Raw genomic sequence first — 17,146 nt, 5'->3', positions numbered from 1 at the left:
GACTGTGTTTCCTACGAGTTCCTCGTTGTGGGACTATTGCTGCTGCTGCTGCTACTGCATTACTTATAAGATAAAAGTAATCACCACATACCATGTGTTGTATGTCCCCTGTTATTTTTCGAGGTCACAAAATGAGTTCTAAGGGGCAGGTTAAAATTTTTTGAAAGGGGTTAACCCAAGCAAGATCTCTCAAGCATAAAACAGTAGAGGAAGTTCACATATCTTCAACTGCCTTGCAACTTCCAGTTAGTTAAACTTTTATCGCATTGCTCTGGAAGTCATGAGGTGTGCGCGCTACACCTTGTAGCCGCGTACCCTCAACATTTGTCATATAGCATAGTTGGCGTTTTTTCTCAAAGGGGACATCTCTTTTTTCTTAATCAGGCCTATAACGACCCTATGTCTCAAGCTTTCTGTATCATTCGCGCCTGCACCTTCAGTGCGCTTCACGTTGCTCTCATGCTTTCATATTTTCTCGCTAATTTTCAATAAATTTATAATTTTAACAAGAAATCCTCATCGTGGATAGACTCCCGTTTTTGTGGAAAAAAAAAAACCTGCCAATGTTCACAACACACGAAGGTACAACTTATGCCCAGCTGATGTATAATATCGGCCTCGCCGCCTTTTCGGTTGCTCTCGCGCCATAGCGCATCCATTACATTAGGACAGCTGTTTTAACGTTTGAGTATAATACAAAGCAATAGCACCGTATATATACGATTACGCTTGATAGCTTATTTGTTAATCAATCCTTTTTTTGTCTTTGAGGGATGTTAAGGTTTTACATCCTTAGTAGTCCACTGTGATAATACAGCGTTGCGTAATGTACTATTCAAATCCGACTAACAATACGAACGAGGGTCACATCGGCTACTTGCCAGTATCTGACCGAGTACTCATTATTAACAACCGAGGCTAGCCCGTGTGTCCTTCGACAATTGCTTGCTAAATTGCCTGGAGCCACCATTGGCGTCATCTGCTCATAACGGAAGTTAAGACAAACAGCGTCGTCCCCTCATCCCTAATTGCTTTCCCGTTCTGCTGCCATCAGCCAAACCTCAACGTGCAGCGTTTTTGCTATGTAAACAAATCGCACTTTGTAGTTAGATTGAGAAAGAACGCGAGTTATTAATTAATAAGATGAAATAGATTAATAAGAGGTGAGCACTACTACAGGTAATAATAACGATAACAAAGTGACTAACAGTAATAATTATCTAGTACATGCAGAGGTAGGAAACAACACGTGCACGCATTAGACATTCGATCAAGTACACCGAGCACAACTAGCCCCCAAATAGTACGCTCGGTGTGAAATGTTACGGAAGTTGACTGCGTGCATAAGTAATGACGTTCACACCAAATCGACAATGTGATTCAATTCAGGCAACGATTATTAAGATCAGTCATTGTATTCACTCATTGTATAAACACAATGCAATTACATATTCAGCAACACTGCAACTTTTCGAATATGGCAGCTTAGTTCTCACAAAATTTAGAACGTAACATGCCCATACATATACAATACGGGAAAACTTTATTATGACTGCCGTTTTCCTATATGCCGTATTTCCAAATATAGGTCAGCAAGTGCACATATAGGTGAACAATGAGTGGTATCGAGACGTATACAACTTACGTATGCCTACTTATATTCCAAGCGAAATAAACCTATACACTGCTAGTTATGTCTTCTGATTCAGCGAAGATGATTTGTGCTTTAGCTGCGTTTATGCTAGTTTCCTTTAAGCTTACATTTTCACGATGTGCTTTCTCAGAGCCTGAGCCCGTGGACCACCGACTGGTAGCTATCTCCTATAGCTACCGGTCGGTAGTCTACCCGTCAAGCTGTTGCAAACAGCCAGCTTGTGTTGTCATAGCAGTAAGTAGATTGTTATTATGACTCCGCCTTCTCAACGATAAAGAATCTTTTCCTAATTACTCTAATGGTAATTTTCATCAGTAAATCCTTTTTTTTAGTAGAGCTTTCATATTAATACAGTTCCCGATAGAACTACAATATAGTACGACGTTTTTAAGGGTAGGGAAAAGTTTTACGAGAACAACAAAATGATCGAAGTTATAGGGAAGATAGGATTTTCATTGGCGTACTGAGAAAGACACTTGTTGTATAATATTATATCGAACAAATAATATGATTCCAGCAACAATTGCTTCTATCCGCGAAGGCACAACAAAGCAGCTGCGTATATCAGACGGACTCTGGAGCAATTACGTCTCTCTTGCATCCTAATACCGATTGTTTCTACTTGTACCAATCATGGCTAAATAGAACGGACGGTGAAACGGTCGAAAGGGCTGAACGAGACGAAGATAAGCGAGTTTCTCGATGTGTGTGCCTACCTAACAATCCTCTTCCAACCATCCTTGAGCCTGCCATTCAGGTTACTTATCTATTGTTATTCTGATTGTGGATTTTTTAAGTGGAGCTGCTTTTGCTCTCTGTAGTGCGGTCCAAGTACGAGCCAATAAGACGAGTGATAACTTCAGTTAGTTAGTATGTCAGTTACGTGTGGACCGTTGTAGAGTTGAGCGCAAAAAAAGCTTAGGGTTTTCATGCGAACTTCCTGAGATTGCTGTCTTATTTCCATCATCATCCATCATAGTGGAGAACAGTTCAAATATTATGGTAATATTAATGATACTGTAATAATAGTAGCTAAATAAACGAGAATAGGTGCGTATGGGGACATTAGTCATAATTTTTATTGTTTTATTGATTGGACATTGTGGTAAACAATGGCTCAGATGTACGGGTGCGTCCACTCCAAAGTCTACCGGTAAATTCGAACCTGTCGCTCGGGAGATTAACGTTACCCGTGCCGTGTGCGTTGTTGGGCGCGTCGCGTAGCATTAGTCGGATCTTTTGCAAAGCGGTTTTTTAACGTCGCATGCAACTATAATGCTCACTGAACGTTAGATCATGTTCGTATACTAATTTAACAGCTAGATTTGCTATTATTACAGATCGTTGATTTGGCCCTTTTTAGGGATTTTTTATTTGCTATTTATCAAAAGTGAGAGCGTGTGTGCAAGTTACTGGAACTATTGTACGTCAAATCTTGTGGAACAGTTTTGTGTACGATTTGTCTCCCTAACCATATGTGTTTTCTTTTTCTACATGGGAATCTATGTTGGGGGAGGTGGGGTCATTCTTGGCACCATTCGAACACTACCGGCGAACTAAGCAAAAAAAAATTAATTTCCCTGAAAAGCTATGGCAAAAAATTCAAGAACGGGTTCATAAACACACTTTTACGGGGTCGAGTTACGTTATAGTAACAGCCAGGAACAGTTACGTACACTCCTTAATGTGCTTTGTAGTTTTATGATGCAATTTAATTCGTTGTCCATTGTACAGTGAATTCTGGCTGTAGCAACAATGTTACAGCCACATAAACACACGGCATTTCTTTGTCTTTTCGAGTACGATGGCGACCATTATTGCTAGCACAGGGGAGGCGATGTATAGAGGTGGGCGTAATTAACACGAGCATTTCTTTTGCCACTAACCGCCGGCAGACATCTGTGCTGAAGAGCCAGGGTGGATTTCTGCGGTAGTCAACAACAACCACGGAACAAACAGCAGTAATTCATATTATTCTAACGCGTCTTAATCATTAAGCGATTCTACGCATATCGTTTCATTATCAATAAAGTGCCAATCGTGCTACATAATAGATGGCATTTGTGGCCTATGGCCTGATCAACAAGTCTGAATGAACCCAACGTTAGATGAACAAATAAAATTGTACAGGCTGAAATTGCGTCTGAATTTACTCCTCAAAACGTAAGGCACTTTTGCCTCGATCAACAAAGCCCTGTTTGTAACAATCGAACTATTAGGTACGATGGTTTGTAATTTTTTTCTACCTGGGTAGAGAGAAACCTGGACAATATGCCTGCCAGGATGCATTTGTAGATACGCATTTTGAGAATCTCCCTATTGAGGGTTACTACCACTAAAGTTATGATGTCTGCTGAAGTATTCGAGTAATATTATTGTAGAAAGAACACGCGGGAACAGTAATTTTATCTTATAGGAAGGTAGTTACTTTAAAGCACTAGACGATAACACCGAAAGCACGAATGGCCGAAGGTCTTCCAATCAAAAATAACCGTATGATTAAGTTTTTTAAGTTTAAAAATCTTTTTCATAATGCATGTAACATAATACACCGTTGAAACGCATTCGACATATACGAGTATACTGCGTAAACACACATTCATTCAACGTTGTCTTAAACGTAAGCAGCACATAAACATTCTTTAATGTAGACTCTATAAACAAACGATCGTCAAGTTTAGTACACATTCGGTACAATACAGATTGGGCATTAATAAGAAACTGGCAAACAAAAACTGCAAGGCAGGAAGCCCTTGGCTAACTTACCTTGTGGAAACAAGTTACCTGAAACGGCTCTAAGAAATATGAGGAGTCTGCGCCAATTGGTTGACCAACGATGCAATACTAGGTAAATACTAACCACTACCGTTGCCAAGACTGAAACAATATACAGCATAATAAAAAAAAAACACGTTTAAAGATATCTTTACTGGAGGTTGTGCAACGTATGTTCTTTCTAACAGCAGCTTTTGAGCTTTTGAACAAATGTAAACGAGCTCTGATTATATACCTAGCATTTTTCAAAGATAGTCGATAATCCATGAAAGACGCTGTAACTTGCTTTTGACCAGCCGTTTTCGCGCGAAATTCACTGTTACTGATAGACGTAAGTGTAAACGTAAGGCGACTAGTAGTATGTAATACGAAAGTTTTAACACACAATACGTTGTTTATAACGTTTTTCGGTTTGCTTATTTTATTCAAAAAGCTGAATGATTTAACTTGTATAAAATTACTGGTACTAACCTACGTAAAAAACACCCAATACCCCATGATTACTAAGCAAAGAGCTGTGCTAATGTAATTTCTACTGCAAAATTGAAGGTCGCACGTTGATTATAAGCATCAATGTGTGCGACAGTGTTATTCAAGAAAAAGCCTTTAAAGCTTAAGGACATGTCTGCGCGGCAGACAACGTGTCCGACGCCCTTACCCGGCCTGTTGGCGTTGATGGCATTAATGATACATGCTATATATACGTATATGAGTAAACAGATTTGACGCCAAAATTAATTGTTGGTGGTAACGCCATAATGGTCAAGTGAGTGCATCAATTTCCGCGTTTCTTAATTTCATATTAATACGACTCGAATAGGGGTCGTCAATTAATTTGGTACACTTTAAAGCTTCACAAACCTTTACCAATTCGATGCACGGGGTTGCATTTTTTTCATTCCTTCAAACGTTCTTTTTCTGCTAATTTATAAGCTTTGCGTTGGTATAGCTGAACCTTTGCCACATTAAGGCTCTTTGGTTATTGTTATACGTTGCCATTTAGTGGCAAGATATTCGCTGGCACGATGGGCAGCATTCTTTAATAATATTTATTAGACACTTACAAGTAGTATCTTCTGTAGAATTTTTCACTGCGAACATTTCGAAGTATACGTCTATCCATGGCTTCTACTGTTAGCGTCTCCGTCTATGTATATAAGCCTATTGTGTATTTAAGCTTACGGGGGAGCCGATCGAAATACGCTACCAGTATTTGCCCGCATCATTACCTATACACCGATTAAAAATGGTAGCAAAATTAGGCTTTACCAAATGGACCATGCGCCGTCGTGCGTACGGACAGCAAAGGTCCAAAGCTACACGGTATTTATGCTCACTCGGAGGGTGAACGAGCCTCACTTTAATACAACAACAGCAGCAACATCTAGAAGAAGTAAAAAAAATGATAAACGAGACCAAAGACAAGGGCTAACCGTGAAGCATGTTTAATAAAAAGAAAAATGGTACCTTTCTTCGCTCGATTATATTATACACACGTATACTTGTGAATTCCATAACATCGTAACATCACTCAATCTCCTAACGGCACCAGGCAGACTATGCATTATTACCTGTATGCATTGTAATGATCCGATCAGGCACTCTGGGTTATTTGATTTGAATCTTGCAATACTGTTTACTACGAGAAAAACAAAAAAAATATATATATAATTTAATAGCAGTAGATGATGGGCCTTAATTAGTCGGAAAGGTTCAACTAAAACGCTAAGGCAAACTTTGTTTATTTGAAAAATGCCACGATAGTCGTATTCATGCCCCGAACTTTACGGCATACATGGGCCGACCAGCCGATCGCCCTCCGGAAGACTAAACGATTACAAACAGGTCAAATAATACGTGTCTTCGTTTTACGCTGTCCCAATAGTGAGGAAAACACTTGTTTTATTAGAAGCGGAAGTAGCAGCAAAGGTATTGATGAATATAAACATACAAATGCCATAACCACGCTAGCCTGCTGGTATTGTAAGGGACAGAAGATTTAACTACAGAAGTGGAACAAGACCATAAAATCGAATAGAGAACACAGTAGAAACTGATATTGATAATCAGCACAATATGCTTCTCAAAAATCTTTCGTTACAAAATCGTGGGCCGCCGTATCAATCACGCGGTAGGTCTCCAACTTCGCGCTAACCGGAACTAACGATTCGTTACGCCTGTTAAGCCCCCGGGCCGATAGACGTTGTTCTCATGTTCATTTATGTATACAAGCAGACGCAAGTATTTCCAATAAAAAGCAACTCTGCTGAACGATTATCGTTTAATTGACGTTTTCGTATTTAGCCCGCTTAGATTAATGCATAGGCGAGCACCAGAATATACTATATAGTACGGCGTGTCACTAAGTATGTTTGGTCTCTTTTTATTTAATTTTGACATCAATGAATATAGAAGCCCTCTAATCAATGTCGACGTTTCAGCGAATTCTATTTTCTAATACTTCAATGAGACTTCAGAAATTTGACTTGAAAATAGGTAGCTGATACAGTTTTCCTTTGTGAATCTCCCTTTTTGGTGCTAACGTTTTTTTATCACCGTTTCTATTCAAACACACGTTTTATGCAATACGTTACCAGATCTAAGGTAAGCGCTGAAAAAGACGGCTTGGCTACACATTTTTTCGGAGAGCAACATTAGTACCTGGCAAAATGGTCAGGTAATATCTCTCAAACAATTAACGATTTATAAATGTCTGTTTGCTGACTGTTTGTTCTCTCGAACGTTAAACGAGGATCGATGTTGAACTTCGTTACAGTGTAAAAGTTCAAGCGACACTATCGACATCTGTTTCCGCTGTTAAACGATGGCAATTTCTTTCTCAAACTTGTAAGTGTAATAGATTTAAAAAGGAAAAAAAAACCTAATTTACTCAATAGAACTAGTAGTTAGTATCGATCTCTTGAAACCTAAACATTTACCCTTCATAAAATATTGTGCTTCGTATTGTTAATATATTTTTATTTGTTCTGTAGTCAGAGTTGTCGAGCTCCGATATATAAAGGATATATACGAAGTAAAGTAGACTCACCGTCGGAGTAGGGATAGCAATGTTAATGGCTTAGCGTGCGAAAAAACGGAATTGTACTATAATAATTATGAATATATTTATTATTATTAACAATGATGGCACTCGCTATTCATTGTTGTGTAACCGGTGTTCAATGGTCTGTGATTGGTGCAGGGTTTCTTGCTGCTACCGTCGACCTTTCGACGTGGTCCGCATATAATAAGTATTTGACAAACAATGATACGAGCATCGCGTTTCCCCTGCTACTACGTAATAGGGAACGCTGATTTTGAGCCAAAAGATGAAACTTTGAGATATTTGTCAGCTTGGATTAATATGTAGTTGTAATCACGCTGATTCTTCCGCTTCGTCGCATCAGAAACGGTGATTGTTGTCGGTGCGCGAAAAGATGCCTTATGTACACTGTAATGGTTGGAAACTTATATTGACAACGTTACGCTGACGCACTCATTCGTAATTGAAAAGGCAGGCCAAGCTCGGGAGAACCGGCTTGCTAAATTAAAACACAAATAGTTCCTATCTTTTATCGATCAAAAAATAGATTCTAGCGACGAATCGATTTATTATGCATTCTTCCTCACTCCCCACCACCTTTTCCCATCATTCATTCATTCATTCATTCAATCAATTTATTCAGTCTTTTTGGTCAAAAGCGGTCAGCGCGGATGTTAAAGACCTCTCTACAAGCCAGACTCTGGGATCATCTAGGCCGTCAAACATGATGTACAACAACAAACTTTACTTACAAATGACATGAAAAAATTATAATCCATAGGAGCGGGATCTAGAAAATACGGTTGGCGCAGAAAAGTTTTCATTTAAGCACTTGCACGACGACTTCTACAGTTTTACTATGTGCGACCTAGCATCGTCATAGAGAAAAATTACTTTCCTTCGGGTATATCGGGTATTTTCTGTTGATCAGCCTTGTTCTCTCGACGAAGGTAGCCACGCATGGATTCTTCTTGTTCCTCTCAAGTGTTTTCCAATCTATAAGACCTTCGACGTTAAACGGCGCAGTGGGGTGAGACACATTTTCTAAGATTCCATTTGAATCGGAACCACTTCGAGTAGTTTTATCGACCCGAAAAAGATATGATATCAAGAGAACGCAATACTTGCTAGCATAAATCGGTTCATCATAGCAATATATTATCCACGTGTCTGTGTCGCACGCCTTTGTTTGGCTCTATACAATTTTAAGATTGACTTAGCTCCTACATCTTATGACATATAAAACAATGTTTGCGAAATTAGAATATACATAAAAAAAAAAACAATATCGAAATGTGAAGGATATTAGAGAACGACAATAAGCAGCGACTGCTATGACGTAGTCATCGTAACACGTACGTGTTATCTTTTTTGCGTGTAAACCTCTGTTAATATACCACCTATGCTTCGATCCTAGACCCACATTGAACCGTCTAGTTCACCCTAATTGTATATCTAATTTTTTCAAAAGTATCCCATCATGTACGTGCTCTTTTGGCACACCAGTCACTATTTGTATTGCACCGTCAACTATACAAGGGGATCGCATTTTCGCCTGTAGGCGCGTCTTTAAACTTTCTATGGCATAAAAAAGAAAAATAAAGGCGGACCATGTTTCTGTTCCTCGTTCGAAAGGCTTTCTGTTTGAAAAGAATTTACCGAACGTACTTTAAACGTCTGTCTTTCTAACGGGACTGTTTTGACGCTCTCCCGTTATCAAACTCTTAAGGAAATTTGCTTTTTTGCACAACGATAATTGTATTAAATGTCTAAAACACTGTAATGGTATTGGCTATTCGTTGAATAATGGTTATGTATAAATTAGCAACTCTACTTATACAAAGTCTTATAAACAATACGTACTCGAAAACTTTGTTTACGCTAACAATTCGAAATTAGTGACGTTCACCGCGCATAACGTCAGAAACGTTAGATCGACTTGGCTTTGCATGACTTCTGAAGAAAGAAAGTGACCATTGCGTAAACGTCGTGTTGTTGAATAAGGCGTTCTTCCGTAAACACACAGAGTTACTCACGTCTACATTTAACGTACACAGCGAATACTGAAAAAATCCGTACATGGGATCTTCTGCGACTTGTGATGCTATGACGTTATGCGTACAATGACGCTCATCAGGATGTACAATCGAAAGTACAGAAGAATTTAATTTTTCAAAAGTACCGGGCAGTTTTAACAAAGCGTCTAATCGGAACGTTTCGGTCGTTGCTTGTGGAAAATTTTCGTTCAAACTTGACGAAGGGCTCCCTAATAAATACGTTGAACTAGGAATGACACAGTATCGGTGCGATGAGCTGCGCTAATCTACGGATTCACCCTGTTGAGCGTAGCATGGACACGAAATAGAACAACTATCGAAGGTTGGAAAATTACAACTATAACAAATGGCTACACTAATTTCGCGAGTTAAAAAGTATGCGTTTTTTTTTTTCTAGGCACATATGTCGCTTCCACACGACGTGGTGGTCGGCGCACCTAAACATACCTGCAGAGCTCTTGGCCTAAACCAAAAAGACGCACGTATGCTCGCCGCACTTATGACCGATTGATAAGAAGAGAAGCGTTTCGCCGAAGCTTTGGAACTCGATAGGATTTCAAAGATTAGATTATCTTTTACCATACTCTCGTGGTATCGTTCGAATGCTTGCAGAGCGTTCGTTTGTCGTGGGCGGCTTTATTGAGCAGCATTAAACGTATCACGTGCAAGCAATTCTTATAACGGAGACTGACCTTAACCTGGCTTGCTGAGCAGGTTGGCATCTGGGAAGCAATGTATTAAGACTAGAATCTGCCCGCATGTAAACGCGCCGTGCTACACCAGCGTACAGACACACGTTAACCTAATCCCGTGACGTCCGACACGTTCATACTTTTTTCGCCGCGTTAACAGGGTTAGAGTTCGCGCCGAACGTCGACCCAATGTATAGGCTTCTACGTCATTCACTATTTGCACGCGCCCTATCTAATGCTACCGCTAATAGAGAGTAGTTCACAGTCGCATAGGGAACAAATTAGTGATGATTTGAAGCTCCTTTCTCCAAATGCACTATGTACGGGTTCCTATGAGCTACCTAGGCGGTCGACAGAAAATAGTTAGCTTTCTGATAAGATGTTGCATTGCTGACCCGAACAGCAATAGAAAACTGGGAACGACTTTGAGCCCTTTGCGGTAACCAGTCAAGCTTGTCCGCTTCTTGCCTATGGCGCTGGTGCTACCCTAGATTTTGGCCGTTACGTCTAACGGCTTACCAGAGAGAGTCGTCTAAACAAATTCAAAGAACAGCCATAGATCTCGCAGAATGTACATAATGCTTTTTTGTACAGGTCGCTCTGAGCCTGATAATGAAAACAAACATTATTTACGTTTTTGTAAGTTTGCTAAGATATTTCGATAGCAAAAAATTTTGAAACATGCACAATAATAACAAGAAAGCCGCAGCCGCTCCTTACCGTACAGTGTGTGAAATTATAATAGATCAAGCTCTGCAACGAGCTTAATATCTGTTTGCCATGCGGATATATGTATCACGTAACTTTAACGTCAAGCCAACAGTATAGCGCCGTCATCATGAAAGTAGTTAAAGAGCACGTCTTTCTTTATCGATAGCCCGTAACACGAAAACCTACATGTAAAATGTTTACGCTTCGATCACATACATCTGCTGTTAATATGACATGACACCCTGATCGACAGCAGGATTATATAATATCACTTTAAAAACGGGACGTTAAGTCTTTTCTTTCAAAGCGCTTATATAGTTTTTCGAATTTAGACAAGTCACAGAGGACTTCACGTATTTGAACTGAGACGTGTACGCGAATCGCTCACATGGGTCTCGATGTAAATCTGAGCGTACATGCGAATGCTCCAGGAAAATAAAGTATGAGATTTGATTGGTTTCAGCGCAACGTACAGAGCTTCCTATAACGTTAGTGCACAAAGACAGACGATGTAACTTCAAGTTGGCACAGATCAAAAAGCAAACTTCATAACATTAATGGTACTTCCCACGACTACTGTTGAAATTTTTTGAAACACAACTTTTCGAATAGTGCAGGCTCTATAGGTTCTCAAAGATTTTAGTGTTATGGTAGATTATTGTTTCGACAAACATATGTTTAAAGGGTAAATTAGCTCACGGAAAAATGGAGGGGAGAGGTAAGTAGCAACGGCGTATTCTGATCGAAAATGCAATATTAGAACTTGCCATTCTATCCCCCATGCGGTAGTTTCTCTATATTGCAGATCGAGAAGCCCTTAAGCTATAATTATGGATATTAAGGCACATTTGCATCATGTCTCAGGTGCGAGAACAAAAACTACGATTGTGTAATATGCCTTCAAAGCGAAATCCTTGTATGTGCACGTTTCTCACCAGCGTATACTTTGAGCACCTGCAAAGCGCTGCTATTCAATCTTTGTCTAACGTGATACGTTGTTAATTGATCAACTATCCCTTCTAAAACAAATACTATTTATATTAAGGCTTTCTTTTAATTGTTATTAGATAAGCTAGGAGTTCTTTCTTTCCTGTATTTTTGAAAGAAGCCTTCTTCTGCATCGAACAATATCTTCTAACGCGATGTAAAGCTCGTATGTACAAAAATGTTTCCTTCCGGCGTTAAGCATTGCTTCAGACACCTGAAACTGGGATTAGGTTCTTCTCTACGAACAGTTTTTCGGCGCCAACCTCCCCTTCAATAGAGGGTCGAGTTGCCTTGTGTCTGTTTTCGCTCATTCGGTTCTTGGCTGTGTCGCCATATTTTCTGTCTGCTGGCCCGTGTCTTATCTCACGTATTTTCGTTAAATAACAAACAACTGAAAAGAGGGCAATGGAGATGGAACGACGCAACCTTTGGTTCTACGTCGGCCCTGTACGTGTGAGTCTGCTATCACGTCAAGCGTTCTTTAAAGTCTCTGGATCACAGGACCGACAGAACATCGGTGGGCGAAGAGAAAACAACGAAGTACGAGCTGCCGAATGAAAGTAAACACGTACATACATTTACGTGCGCAACAGGAAGGGACAAGCTACGAATCAACATGAATAGATGAAGGTTGTCGTGATGAAGAATCGACTCAAATGGTTACTATCTAACGTCCATTTCGTCTTAGACCAAGCAGCCGGGTTGACAGTTGGCAGAGCCCGCCCAGCGAAGTAAGGATCATGAAAAAAAAAGAGGCTGAACGATATCCGTGTGACTGAACTGTGGTATATACATCGTATGCATACGTTACGTCAAAGTGTACGGGGTCTAACATTCTGAGTTGATATTGTTTTGGCGGAACTTAAGCACGAACCGCATTGGGACGTGGAAGCTCGCAAGTTTACCTTAATTAGGCCTGGATCTTATTGGCAGAAGGCCATGGAATACAACGATATATACATACAAATAGATGACATAGCCAACAACGTGACTATGGAATCGTCTCGTTTCAATTTTGATATATAATAGTAAGTTCACGACGTTAGTCATCACACTGTACATTCGTTCTTTTTAGTTGTCATGTTGAGCGAGTTATTTACGTCCCTCAGATACTTTCCTTGTGAAGACTAATTTTGAGTTCTTGTGGATGTTTGGTAGAACAAGCGGCACACAAGAAATTTCACTGATTCCCGTAATTGACGCCGGCAGACACGTCAGCTAAAAAAATAAATAAAATTAGACAACTTGCTCGATCGTCTTAGGTAGGGCGTCTTGACAGGAGCGGTAGAATGTCCACATTAGTGTATGTAAATATACGTTATATATATATATATATAAAAATAGACACTATTGTAATAGAAATCCAGCTGAGGAAAAGGGTTGTTTCGTAGATAGTTCGACGTGTTCTAAAAAGCTGTATTTTATTGTATCATAATTAACGTTTGCATAATGAGTCGTTCAGAAGCTTTCTTAACTTCCGTCCTGTTACTATAACCTATGTCAGGTTTACATTTGAAACAGTTTGAACCTGATTCTGCCTTTACTAAGCAATAGTATGCTGTATTATAACCTATTTGCAGCTCTTCGGGTTTCTTTTTTAGATAAGCCATTAAACAGATCATTCGATGTACCTTCATCGTCAGCGAGCAGACATTACGAGCCTACTCAGTCGAATGTCGAGAAAACAAAGGCCGTCGTCTCGGAAGTTGTGCTTACCACACTTTCAATTGACGTACACACAACACGCTGACGAGCATAATACAATTACTATGAGAACTAATGAAAAAAATGTAATGTTTTATCTGTTAATTTAGTGAACAAACAACAGTTTTCTAAAATGGTAGATCTGTGCTACCTTTTCCTTGAATTGAATCCTATATGATGTAATGTCAATAACTAGTTATCTCTGTCAATTGCTAGCAACGAAAGCTGACTGACAACAAAACAGACAAAACAGTTATAGGAACCTTAAAAGATGCTGGCGATAGATAGAACAATTTTCAGAACGACTAACAGCTAGTTATGTAATTAGCGTTTCTATATTTGCATCTACCTCTGTCTGTGTCTCTAAACGTGTGTGCTTGTGCATGCGTGTGTATGTACGTCTGTCTACGTCTGTGTGTATGCATGTGTATTGCGTCTGTCTACATCTGTGTGTATGCATGTGTATTGCGTCTGTCTACATCTGTGTGTATGTACGTCTGTCAACGTCTGTTTGTGTCTCTGGCCGTGTGTATGTGTATGTACGTGTATGCGTATGCGTGTGTGTCTCTGTCTGTCTGTCTGTCTCTGTGTTTGTGTTTCTGTGTGTTTGTAATCCTAGTGAAAACCTGTATTGACAGTAATGTTAGATCTGTCTAGATCTTTCGCCTTCTTTAGATTGCTATCGACAGAACGACCCTTAATTTTTAAACCAACGACCCCATCTTGATTTGCGTTCACTATCCACTCATTCAGGGGTTTGCGGGACCACCCGCGATCTCGTCATATCAGATAGAAGTAGTAACAGATAGCAAACATAGCTGACAGGGTAGCTTGAATGCTTTAAAAATGATTATAGACGAACTGATAAGCAGCGTCTCATTGAGGGGGCTTCAGGTATGACTTAACGCGGATTGCGCTTATCTATATAAGAATGATCTGCACATAGGTGATGTCACACAAGCAAGCTATGGGCTCACCCAAACGGTTCAGCTATACGAATTCCCATTACGGCGTATCACAACGTGAGGTTTACTGTATACAGTACAATAGACAGGTTCCTACCTCACATTCTCGAATTGTTAAGCACATATAGCTACGGCATAGTTTCCGTATGTAGTAACAAATCACTGCCGTCAAACAGAAGGGAGAGTACACGCTGTATGTAGAGAGACCACCAATGTGCGACGCCACCAATCGATTGGTATATCGACGAGATTCGCGGGATATTTCAAATCCCGTGAGACTATTTTACGTAGCGTAAAGTACATGTAATATTCTTACATATACTTTACTCTGTAGTTGTACATAACTTTTCCAATTTAAATATGGATAAGCTACGGGTATTTTGTTGATGGAAGTAAAATTGACAGGCATTGCTAAGCTACCTTACGTTTTTTGCACTCGATCGCCAGTTACAAATGATTCCCAGGCGTCAAGATTATGACTATCTATGAGGATAAAATATGTACGCATACCGGATTTTCTAGATTCCACTATAGACGGCCTTTGGACTAAGCAATGTCCCTGAAACACCGCTATGTAAAATTAAAACAAATACTCGGCAATTGTGAGGTTACTAAAAAAAGCATTTGTATTGTCTGAGCATGTTGCCTATTAAAAATAAAGGTTATTACGGAGGCATATTAAACATAAAAGGTTCCTATTTGTTTATCATGTAGACTTCCGATTGACTGTAAAGCTGAGACACATTCGCATGTACTAAAATTTGATCCGCTTTGAGACAATGGACAGGCCGGCAAATACGGCACCCTGCGAGGGGCCTACCTGTAACTGAGAAAAGCTCTGTGCCCCATCGATACGTTTTTCACACACCTTTTCGCCTTACTAAGTGGCTTTCATAGAATTTGGCAAAAAAAAAGCAAGAAAAATGCGTGGTTGGGTTGCATGAGTGTTGAAACGAACGACACGAAGTTTTTTTTTTAACGGTATTGACGCAATTTGTTCTTGCGCCCTACATCTCTATAACATGGATTTTTATTCACGGCTCTGTTTAGTACGACCTGAAAACTTCACATAGAACAATTTATATACACACATGGGGAGGATTGTTTTGGGGACTTACAAATATCAGTGTGCTAAAGTAAACTGTACTGTATATTGTAAAGTATACGCTTCAAGCACCTGGGGTATATGCTCAAACAAAGATTACGGTACATATTGAAAGCACTGAAAAACGTTGCAGGGTTACCCTATAATACGGTATTTAGGTAGGCTCCAGGTTGACTATTCAAGTCAAGAAACCAGCGTTAATTCCGTAAATTGTATCGAGCGTCTCATTGCTAGACGAACGAACATCGTTTGGATTACCTTCTGCCTGTTAGTTGTGATGAGCTAATATTGCATTATATCCGCTATGCTTAATCCCAGCAGAATTGTTGATGTAGAACTGTAGTGGGGGCATTGACGAAGAATTACAGTCAGTAAACATTTCTTACTCATCAACTGTCGAAAAAATAGATTGGAGCCCACTTTGACATCTCCTCGCTCGAAGAACGAATAACGCGTACTTAAACGCTTGAGCATTTCGTTTGAATTATTAACATGTGTTTATCAAAAATGCGACTGGGTCTCAAAGGCGACACCATTTATCAAGCGTTATTATTGCTCAATAAAACCATTGCCGTGACAAAACTCCGCTGGAGCCAGCGTCCCGTATACGTATTGAAATCTGTCCCGCATACTGAAAGAAGACTTGTTGTTGTTGTTGCTGCTGCTGCTGTTAAATACGTTCGTTGTCAACAGTTACGACCCGACAAACAATAGACAGACCTGTCGTAAACCATCGCCGCCATCATCATCTAGTGCCGGCATCAAGAAGGCATGACATTAAATCGCTTGTTCGTCTTGCGAAAGAAGACACTCAGACGAAAATTGGACTGACTCCGCTGGTGGTCTTTTTGTGAAGATCGTCCGACTACGAAGAAAAGGTTTTTGACATGAAGAAACTCATCATATTCACCTGTCGGTGGTGAAAAGGAACCGCGTAGCGATGCTAAGTATCCGAAACAGATGTCCGAAACTTAGCTACAGCTTGTCCAGTTGAAACCCGTATACCACCCACAGGAGGAAGGCATTACCATCCCTATTCGGCCAGGAAGGTAGTTCTTCTCCCTAGTACTTACAGAGAACGCTGAATCGTAAAATCGTACAATTTTACTCAAGTAATTGTGCTATGGAAGGTATCAACATATGTTGCCCGTACATCCTGGTATGAGTACGCGCAATATAAATATATAATCTTGATACAATGCTAATAAAAACTCAGCCCTGAACCTGAAGCTTGAAAAAACGTTAATTGTACTTCACTGAAACTGCAAGTAATTTAGTTACACTGAATTCAGATTGTAATTTTCGGGGGGGAATCATTGTATCTTCACAATATTAGTGACATCTATTGCAAGATATCTGAAAGGCTAGAGACTGAAAGAGCGTTAGCCCACTGAGTAGTCGAATCAGTGTCTCACGTCTGTCTAAAACGATCGTCCTTAAAAGAAACAACGTA

General features: G+C 39.8%; 1 long non-coding RNA gene across 1 annotated transcript; it reads right to left on the bottom strand.

Annotated features, from left to right (window-relative positions):
• Window positions 1-2,718: 2,718 nt before the first annotated feature.
• On the bottom strand, window positions 2,719-10,511 carry LOC111245080 (uncharacterized). The gene is made up of 3 exons (XR_002671211.2): window positions 9,336-10,511; window positions 4,421-4,531; window positions 2,719-3,579 (listed from the first exon to the last, which is right to left on the bottom strand). It is a non-coding gene; the product is annotated as an uncharacterized LOC111245080 (long non-coding RNA).
• Window positions 10,512-17,146: the final 6,635 nt, after the last annotated feature.

This window comes from Varroa destructor, unplaced genomic scaffold (assembly GCF_002443255.2).
Source record: "Varroa destructor unplaced genomic scaffold, Vdes_3.0 BEIS01000002.1, whole genome shotgun sequence".
Classification (NCBI taxonomy): domain Eukaryota; kingdom Metazoa; phylum Arthropoda; class Arachnida; order Mesostigmata; family Varroidae; genus Varroa; species Varroa destructor.
The sequence above is the reverse complement of the archived record's forward strand: the minus strand, read 5'-3'. Positions and strand labels throughout refer to the sequence as shown.